A 9,280-nucleotide genomic window follows, 5' to 3' on the forward strand; every position below is an offset into this window, starting at 1 on the left:
CTTGTATCAGAAAGTGACAGAAATTTGTAATTTTTCTCTATTAAACAATCTGAGGTCTTCCAGTACTTATCAGTTGCTATATGTCCTGTAGAAAGTGGTGTATTCTTTTCTGTCTGACACAGTGCTCTCTACTGCCACCTGTGTCTGTGACAGGCACTGTGAGATCAGTAGCAAATCCCCATAGAAAACCACATGTGCTCTCTACACTGGAAAGAACACACCACTTCCTGCAGGACACATAGAAGCTGATAAGTACTGAAAGACTTGAGATTTTTTTAATATAAAGTATAATATAATAATATAAAGTAAATTACAAATCTATGGCCAGTTCTGAAAGATTTTTTCTTTGAAGGAGTACCCCTTTAATGACCTTGGCCACCCTCCTCTGCACCTGCTCCAGTTCAGCCATATCCTTCTTATATACTTGTGTCCAAAACTGTACACAGTATCAGGGCCGTATTAACAGCTGCTGCTGCTCTAGGCACTGAACCTGAATCACGTTTTTTAAGGTTTTTTAACTGCTTAAAACATAAATTGAATCAATAATTAGAGCTGTCTGCATATTGTCTGAAGGAATTCTCACCACAGGATTGGTAGATTGGTAGGTAATAGCTCCAGGCATCACAGACATACCAGATCTGAACAACACCGCCACACCAGACCTGACCATACCTCCCCTCCTACCCCCCTCAAAAAGACCCTAGATTTACTGGCAAGTCTGAACAGGAGGTGGGAGACTAAAAAAATAAAAACAACAAAAAAAGTTGTTTTCTTCCCCTTGCTCCCTAGTGCTGCCCCTCTGCAAGGTGTTGCCCTAGGCACCGGACCACGGGTGCCTAGTGGTAAATACGGCCCTGCACAGTATTCTATGTGTGGTTTGACCAGTAATTTGACCAGAAGCAAAACTAGATTCTTATGTTTAGCATCTGTCTCTTTTGATGCATTCCATTATTTTTTTTTTTTAGCCTTGGCAGACGCTGCCTGCCACTGATCACTAAAGTTACCAATAGCCCCTGGTCCTTTTCAGAAGCAGTTTTACCCATGGTTTAATTATTTAGCACATAACTGTACTTTTTATATGGCCCAAGCGCATAACCTTACATTTATCCACATTAAACACCATTTGCCATTTCTCTGCCCAAGACTTCAGCTTCCCAAAATGCCTTTGTAATATTATATCATCATCCTCTGATTACTTTACCCAGTGTAGTATCTGCAAATATAGAAATTCTACTCTGTAGCCCCCCTACAAGGTCATTAATACATATTTTAATAATAATCGTTCGCAACAGGATATTATACCCTTCTAAGCTTAAGATGTCATCTTCCACTTTTTTTTGTGATATGCTGCACTTTTCTATCTAGCATTTATCTTGGGGTATTCATGGTATGTTCATATTACCTTCCTTGTGTCACAGGACGGATCCAGTGTCTGCCTGGCCACTTGTAGCAGGGTCTACGTGTGGTGTTAGCCCCCGCTGTGGTGTTATATCGGAGGAATGGCCGGTAACTTTTTAGATGGTAATGTGTGACTCCACACCAGAGGTGGTTGGCCGAGATACAGCTGGACCTTGGAGGGTTGTCTTGTGACGCCAGTGCCCGGGGGCACACAGGTGTGATGGCACGCCTGCTTTTATTTTGACAAAGCCAGTTGTACCTTTTTCCCCTGTGGTCAGTGTTCTGCCGGGTTGCTACTGGGTCTATTGGGTTAGAGTGTTCACGGATGGCTGGAGAGGTGTAGTGACCCTCCCGGACTATCGGAACTGCCACCCACAGAAAGGGGAAATGTCCCAAGGTTACGATGTATGCTGAATATCGTGTCGACTGGGTTATGTACTAAGTAATACAAAGAAGGGGAGTAGTAGAGAGGAGCATGCCATGAGAATCTCAACCCACGTAGTACTGTGCTCTGCTGGGATGTTGGAGGATGAGGTAGAAGGAGAAGAACAACAACAACAAAACCTGTGCCTGTGTATTGACCTTGACTTAGTCTTCACACCACCTTCTGCCCACTGTCACCCTTCCTAGAGGGTGACACAGGCCCCAGACCCTGTTACCTGGTATGAGTGGAATGCTGAGGATTTCCTGCTGACAACCATGCTGTGAGATAGAGTTCCTAGGTTTACTGCTGCTTTGCTCTATCCAGATCAGTTCCTAGGTCTTTGGCATTAATGGAGACTGTCCTGCTCTGTGACACTCCTTGTCCTTGGGGTGGGTTGAGGTTATCTCTAGCTTGTCCTCTGCTAAGAGGGGTTTAACAGTGCTTAGTGCTTTATAACATCACTTGTAGAGAAGTTGTTGGAGGTGTACTGTCTTGCATCCTTCCTATATGGGGTTCTGACTTAGACTGACCCTTGAAGGTACGGGGGCCTGGCAGAGGGCCAGGGCCCAGACGGGACCACTTTGATGAGCTATCTAGCTTGTGTCCTTCCACCACAATGTCTAGAACGAAAAGACCTTTGTTCCTCCTCTACCCATGTGACTTACTTCCTCCCAGCATGTAAGGTGCGCTGTGAGTGGTTGAAGAGTGCAACAGAAGAAACAAGGAGTGAGAGGATAGAAGAAAACAAGAATCCTACTGGTCTACAAATTCTGGTGACAAACAGAAAAGCAATAACCCTTTACAATCCTTAAGCTGTGCATCTTCCATATAGATAATACATAATACAGTGACATCTAGGAGCGAAACCTTAGTACTACCTTCATCACCACAATAGTGTAAGTACAAGCTTTTGCGAAGAGTGTATACAGCTGCAACACCCGTGGTGGGACAACACACACACATCCTACTGGTCAGTGCAGGTAACTGGAAAACCTAGCTACACCCATAACCGACGACAGGGGCTCGTGCTACCCAGCTTGAAACGGGTTCTACAACACTAGGGGTAGGAAGGCGGTCAGACATTGGCTAAACGTGAGTAAGAGTATTACTATACTACTGATCTCCACTATAGTTCCGGCAGAGTACAAGGGCTACATTGGGCATAGGGCTTCTCTAACACCTCCTTTCCTCTTCTCTCTACCTTCTACAGAGCACTACTATCACTTCTACTCTCTCCAAGTACCTACCTCAAGCACTATGTTAAACACTCAAGTTTGTTGTCAAGATTACTACTATCTGCCAAACGTGTACTGTTATCTTGCCAAATTTTTACAGTAAACTTTTTATTTTTATATTCCAAATGCATGGGACTCTGTCTATCTCTGCTTGTACCTGCACCCACACACACCTTGAGTAATTTTTCTCCTCTTCTATGGGTGGTGGTACCTGCTTCCCGGGTGGGTGCCGTGACAAGAGCCCAAGAGACCCACAACAAACCTGGAGGTTACAGACCATTTTGGGGACTACAAGCCAGCCATATACACGCAGGTACCAACATCACACCTGTTTGCTGGACTATCACTTGAGTCTTGAAAAATAACATCACAGGCCGAGCTCACAACAGACCAAACCACCACACACCACTAGTATAGCATGGTACATTTCAGGCTCTATTTACATCTGTTTTGTGGTTTCCATTAAAAACAGAAATTATAACATATTTTTATAGTAGTATACGGTGACTCAAACAAAAAACTAAAAAATTCTTAAAAAAATATACCGCAGGGATGTCTTATGCAATCTAAGGTACTTGGAACACCTCAAGAATGTACTCATGTACCAGATCCACATCCATGTGCCTACTTGGTCAACAACAATCTAACACAATGCTTCTCAAACTGTTTACATATGCTTTAACCCCTTAACGACATCGGGCGTAAGTATACGCCCCCGCACGCAGGGTGGGCTTTAACGCAAACGGTCGTATACTTACGCCCGATGTTTCCCCGATCGCTGTGTGTTCACACACAGCGGTCAGGGAAGATGGCCTGCTATAATGTATAGCAGGCCATCTCTGCTCGTCGGCACGGGGGGTGATTAACCCCTCCCGTGCCGACGATCGCTGCTATAGGCTGATCAATACAGATCAGCATATAGCAGCTGAAAACAGCTTTCCGGGTCATCGGTGACCTGGTGACCCGGAAAGCAATGGCAATTGGTGCTGTCCGAGACAGCACCAATCGCCATAAGTGTCCCCAAGAAAGATGGTGCCGATGCCACCCCCACGATCGCCGTCATAGGCCGGCCAGTACCGGCCGGCCCATCACGGCGATCATACTGTAAAAAAACAGTTTTGCCGGGTTCTGCACCCCTCAGCTAGGTGTGTGGTGCAGGTGTACCATACTCACCTGATCTGGGCGTCCGGAGCAACGATCTGCGGTCCGCGCCATCCTCGCGTCTTCGTCGGGTCACTTCCGGGTTCGGTCGTCCAGCGTCGGAAATCTTCGGAAACACTCAGGTCCTCGGGTTCGGCGGGCCTCGGCAATCTCCGGCAGCGTCGGCCCTACTGCCCCCTAGCGGCTGATCAGTGAATATAATTCACTGATCAGTTGCTTTGGGTTAAAAAGATTTTTTTTTTTTTGCGCCCTAACGCCGCTGAGTGCTGATCAGTATCGCATGTAAGTGCGCCGCTGATCAGCAACTCCTCCTTTTTGGCGTAAGGGCGTTTTTTCCCCCCTATATCCTACCGCCACTGTCTGCTGATAAGTGCCGCACATAAGTGCAGCATTTATCAGCAGCTCCTTTCTTGGCGTAGGGATATTTTTTCTTACTGTCAAAAAAACACATAAAAAACACTACACTACATCACACTACATGAAATAAAGTTTTACACTACACCACTACACATTTACATACCCCATATACCAATCCCCGTATAAAAATGGCTCCCAGGGTGTTTTCGGCGTCGGACGCATACGTTATTATTGCCTCCGACACTGGAGGGATCCTTCTTTCCTCCATTCACCCTCATCATCCAGTGACGTGTCTGGGGGGTAGCGTAGCGTACGCTGCCCCCCAGACACGTCTTTTCCGCCAGTACAGTCCCAGTAAGATATGACGGTATGGCGTGAAATTCTACAAACTCTGTGAGCGTACCTCAGGGTACACTTACAGATTTAGGGTACGTGCACACTGCGGAATGGCGAAGGATAACCCTTTGTGCATTCCACAGCCTGCACCCGCCGGCGGACTGATGCAGGCGTGCGTCTCCATCCATTCTATGCACAGGTGGATTCCGTTGTCCGTCCAAAGAATGAACAGCGCGCCTCCATCAGTCCACCGGTAAGTGCCAGCTGCGGAATGCACAAAGGGTTATCCTTCGCCATTCTGCAGTGTGCACGTACCCTTAGAGTGTATGAAGGAAGGGACACCCGAATCCAGCCCCCAAATGTCCCTCCCCATCCTCGGAGTTAGTGGGAAGATCGATTGGGAACTGATCTTCCCACTGCTGGATAAAGGTTACCACCGGTACGGGGATAACTTTTATACAAGCACCCCTGCTTTCGGTCCCTCACTGCCCGAGCTACTGTAGCTTGTGGTACGATCCGAAAATATCAGCAGTAGTAATAAAGCCCTAATATTTAGCAGCCATGGAGCGGACCCAGCGCTTCTGGATATGAAGGACCCCGTATTGCACCAGGGCAATATTTTTCTAGGTGACGTCCCCCCCACTGGAAAACAGGAGACCCCAGAAGAAGTGCAGAGTGTGGCGTAACAGGGGGATCAGGAAGAACACCATTTTCCAGTGTGCCACCTGTCCTGATCAACCCGGCCTCTGCATACTGGATCGCTTCAAGGCGTACCACACGTCATTGGAGTTCTATATTTTCTAAATTCTGTCCCTTATTCCTATTTCAGGGCTCACGTTGATCCAAGGATTATTCTGATTGCCATTATGGAGTCGGGAAGGAATTTTTTCCCTGTGATGAGGCTACTGTCGTCTGCCTTATGAGGGTTTTTTGCCTTCTTCTGGATCAACACAGGTTGAATTTGATGGACACCTGTCATTTTCAACCTTATAAACTAATAATTGGCCTAATACCCCCAAATAAATTAGAATTGTCCCTTTTCTCCAGCTAAATAGGTATGGCCGCCATTCCCATTAGAGGATACCATGATGCAATTACAAAGCCTCTGTGCTGCCAGAAAAGTAGAAACCCCCCACAAGTGACCCCATTCTGGAAACTACACCCCATAAGGAATCTAACGAGGGGGGCAGTGGGGATATGGCCCCCTGGTGACGGGCACATTTGTGCCGTGAAAATGAAAAAAAATTATTTTTTATTTTCACGGCACATCTTCCACATATTTGCCCGTCACCAGTGGGGTCCATATGCTCACTGTACCCCTTTTTCGGATTCCTCATGGGGTGTACGTTGCAGAATAGGGTCACTTGTGGGGGGATTCTACTGTCCTGGCAGCACAGGAGCTTTGTAATTGCGACATGGCCTCCATCCTCCATTCCAGCCTCTAAATGGCGCTCTGTCCCTTTGGTTGCTTTCCCTGTGCCCATATGGCATATTATGTCCACATGTGGGGTATTTTCGTACTCAGGGGAAATTACCCTACACGTTTTGTGTTCACTTTCTTTTTTAACCTCTTGTGGAAAAGGAAAAAATCAAGGCTAGACCAACATTTAGTGTAAAAAATGTTTAATTTTTACACTAAATCATTGGTCTTGATTTTTTCATTTTAAAAAGGGGTTAAAAGATAAAAAAAAAAAAAAACACTAAATGTGTACAGCAATTTCCCCTGAGTACGGAAATACTCCACATGTGGACATGAAGCGCCATGCGGGTGAAGGGTAAGCCTCCAAAGGGAAGGAGCGCCATTTGGTTTGGATTTTGAGGGGCCATGTTGCATTTAAAAGGCCCCTGTGTTGCCAAGACAGTTGAACCCCCCCACAAGTGACCCCCATTATGGAAACTACACCCCTCAGGGAATGTAACAAGGGGTGTAGTGAGCTTATGGACCCCACTGGTGACGGGTACAAATGTGGAACAATATGGCGTGAAAATGAAATATTACATTTTTTACACTATAAGGCTGGGTTCACACTACGTATATTTCAGTCAGTATTGTGGTCCTCATATTGCAACCAAAACCAGGAGTGGATTAAAAACACAGAAAGGATCTGTTCACACAATGTTGAAATTGAGTGGATGGCTGCCATATAACAGTAAATAACGTCCATTATTTCAATACAACAGCCGTTGTTTTAAAATAACAGCAAATATTTGCCATTAAATGGCGGCCATCAACTCAATTTCAACATTGTGTGAACAGATCCTTTCTGTGTTTTTAATCCACTCCTGGTTTTGGTTGCAATATGAGGACCACAATACTGACTGAAATATACGTAGTGTGAACCCAGCCTAATGTTGGTTTAGCCTTAAATTTTTTATTTTCACAAGAGGTTAAAAGAGAAAAAAGAGCAATTTCCCCCGAGTCCATAAATACCCCACATGTGGACATAAAGCGCCATGTAAGCGCAGTGCAAGCCTCCAAAGGGAAGGAGCGCCATTTGGATTTTGCAGGCTGGATGAGGCCAGAATGGATGATGAACGCCATGTCGCATTTACAGAGCCCTTGTGCTGCCAAAACACTGGAAACCCCCCACAAATGACCCCATTCTGGAAACTACACCCCTCAAGGAATCTAACAAGGGGTGCAGTGAGGATATGGACCCCTTGATGACGGGAACATTTGTGCCGTGAAAGTGAAAAAATGAAAATTTTCCCTTTCACGTAACATTGTTCCACATTTGTGCCCTTCACCAGTGGGGTCCATATGCTCACTGCACCCCTTGTTAGATTCCTTGAGGGGTGTAGTTTCCAGAATGGGGTCACTTGTGGGGGGTTTCCAGTGTTTTGGCAGCATGTCTGTAAATGCGACATGACCCTTGAAATCCATTCCAGTAAAATCCAGCTTGCAAAGGCCAATTGGCGCTCCTTCCCTTTGGAGGCTCATTCTGCGCCCGCTTGGCACTTTATGTCCACATGTGGGGTATTTCCGTACTCGGGAGAAACTGCGCTACACGTTTGTTTTTGTTTTTTTTCTTTTATCCCCTTGTAAAAATGAAAAATGAAGGCTAGAACAACATTTTAGTGTAAAAAATTGAATTTTTCCATTTTTACACCACATTGTTCTGAAAATCTGTGAAGCACCTGTGGGGTCCAAATGCTCACTGCACCCCTTGTTACATTCCTTGAGGGGTGTAGTTTTCTAAATGGTGTCCCTTTAGTGGTGTTTTTTAGGTTTTGGCACCCCAGAGCCTCTGCCAACCTGAAGTGATACAGTCAAAAATGACCAAATATAACGGAGGCGTTGAAATTCACTAGGCGCTCCCTTATATCTGAGGCTTGTGGTTGCGTCAAATTGCGCAATAGGGCCACATATGGGGTATTTCTATAAACTGCAGAAACGAAGCAATCAATATTGGGGTGCATTTCTCTGCTAATAGGTTTATCATTATAAAAGATATTGGATTACAATAAAATCTCTGCACAGAAAATAAAAATTTTCAAATTTCTTACACACTTCATTTCACGCTCTGTCCTTAAGGGGTTAAGGTTTCCAATAAAAACTAAAATTATGACACATTATTATAGTGGTATACAGTGACTCAAATAGAATTTTTTTTAAATCATAAAATATACCACAGGTATATAGCATAGACAAGTCACACACAGTAATCTATTATTGGAACATTTCAAGAATAACGCTAGGTCTCAAAGTGCCTGAGTTCTCCCACAGATAGCAGCTCTCCCATCCTCAATTTAGATATTTTGTTGCAATTTGTAGCTTAGCTCCATTAAAGTGAATAGAACTGAATTGCAATACCACACACAAATTGGAGGATAGGGGTGATGCTGTTTTTTGCATGAAAGTAGTGTTTTTTTCTAATCCTGCATAGCCTATAGTAATTTGTAATGGTATATCACCATATTCTGACCCCTATAACCTTTCTTTTCCTTCTATGGGGCTCTGTAGGAGCTCAGTTTGTATGCCATGATCTTTAGGTTTTATCCATACCATTTAGTTTAGATCGGACTTATTGATAGTTTTTTATTGCATTATTTCTGGAGTGTGATGTCACCTAAATACTGAAGTGTTTGCGTTTGGTATAAATTTTCATGTACACCATTGACCAAATAGGATAAAAAACTATGGGAGGCATTTATTAAGTCCGGCGTTTTTTACGCCGGACGTAAAAATGCCCCCGCAGCTCCGGCGCTACGGAGATTTATGTAGAGGAGGACTGCCTCTACATAAATCCCGTGCGCGCCGTTGCGCACCGCCGAAAACCTACGCCAGCTGAGGACTGGAGTAGGTTTTCGGCGTACATTTTGGCGGAACGGATGATAAATCGCGCGGACTCTGAGTCCGCGCCCTCCG

The sequence above is a fragment of the Dendropsophus ebraccatus genome, chromosome 8, assembly GCF_027789765.1.
Source record: "Dendropsophus ebraccatus isolate aDenEbr1 chromosome 8, aDenEbr1.pat, whole genome shotgun sequence".
NCBI classification, from domain to species: domain Eukaryota; kingdom Metazoa; phylum Chordata; class Amphibia; order Anura; family Hylidae; genus Dendropsophus; species Dendropsophus ebraccatus.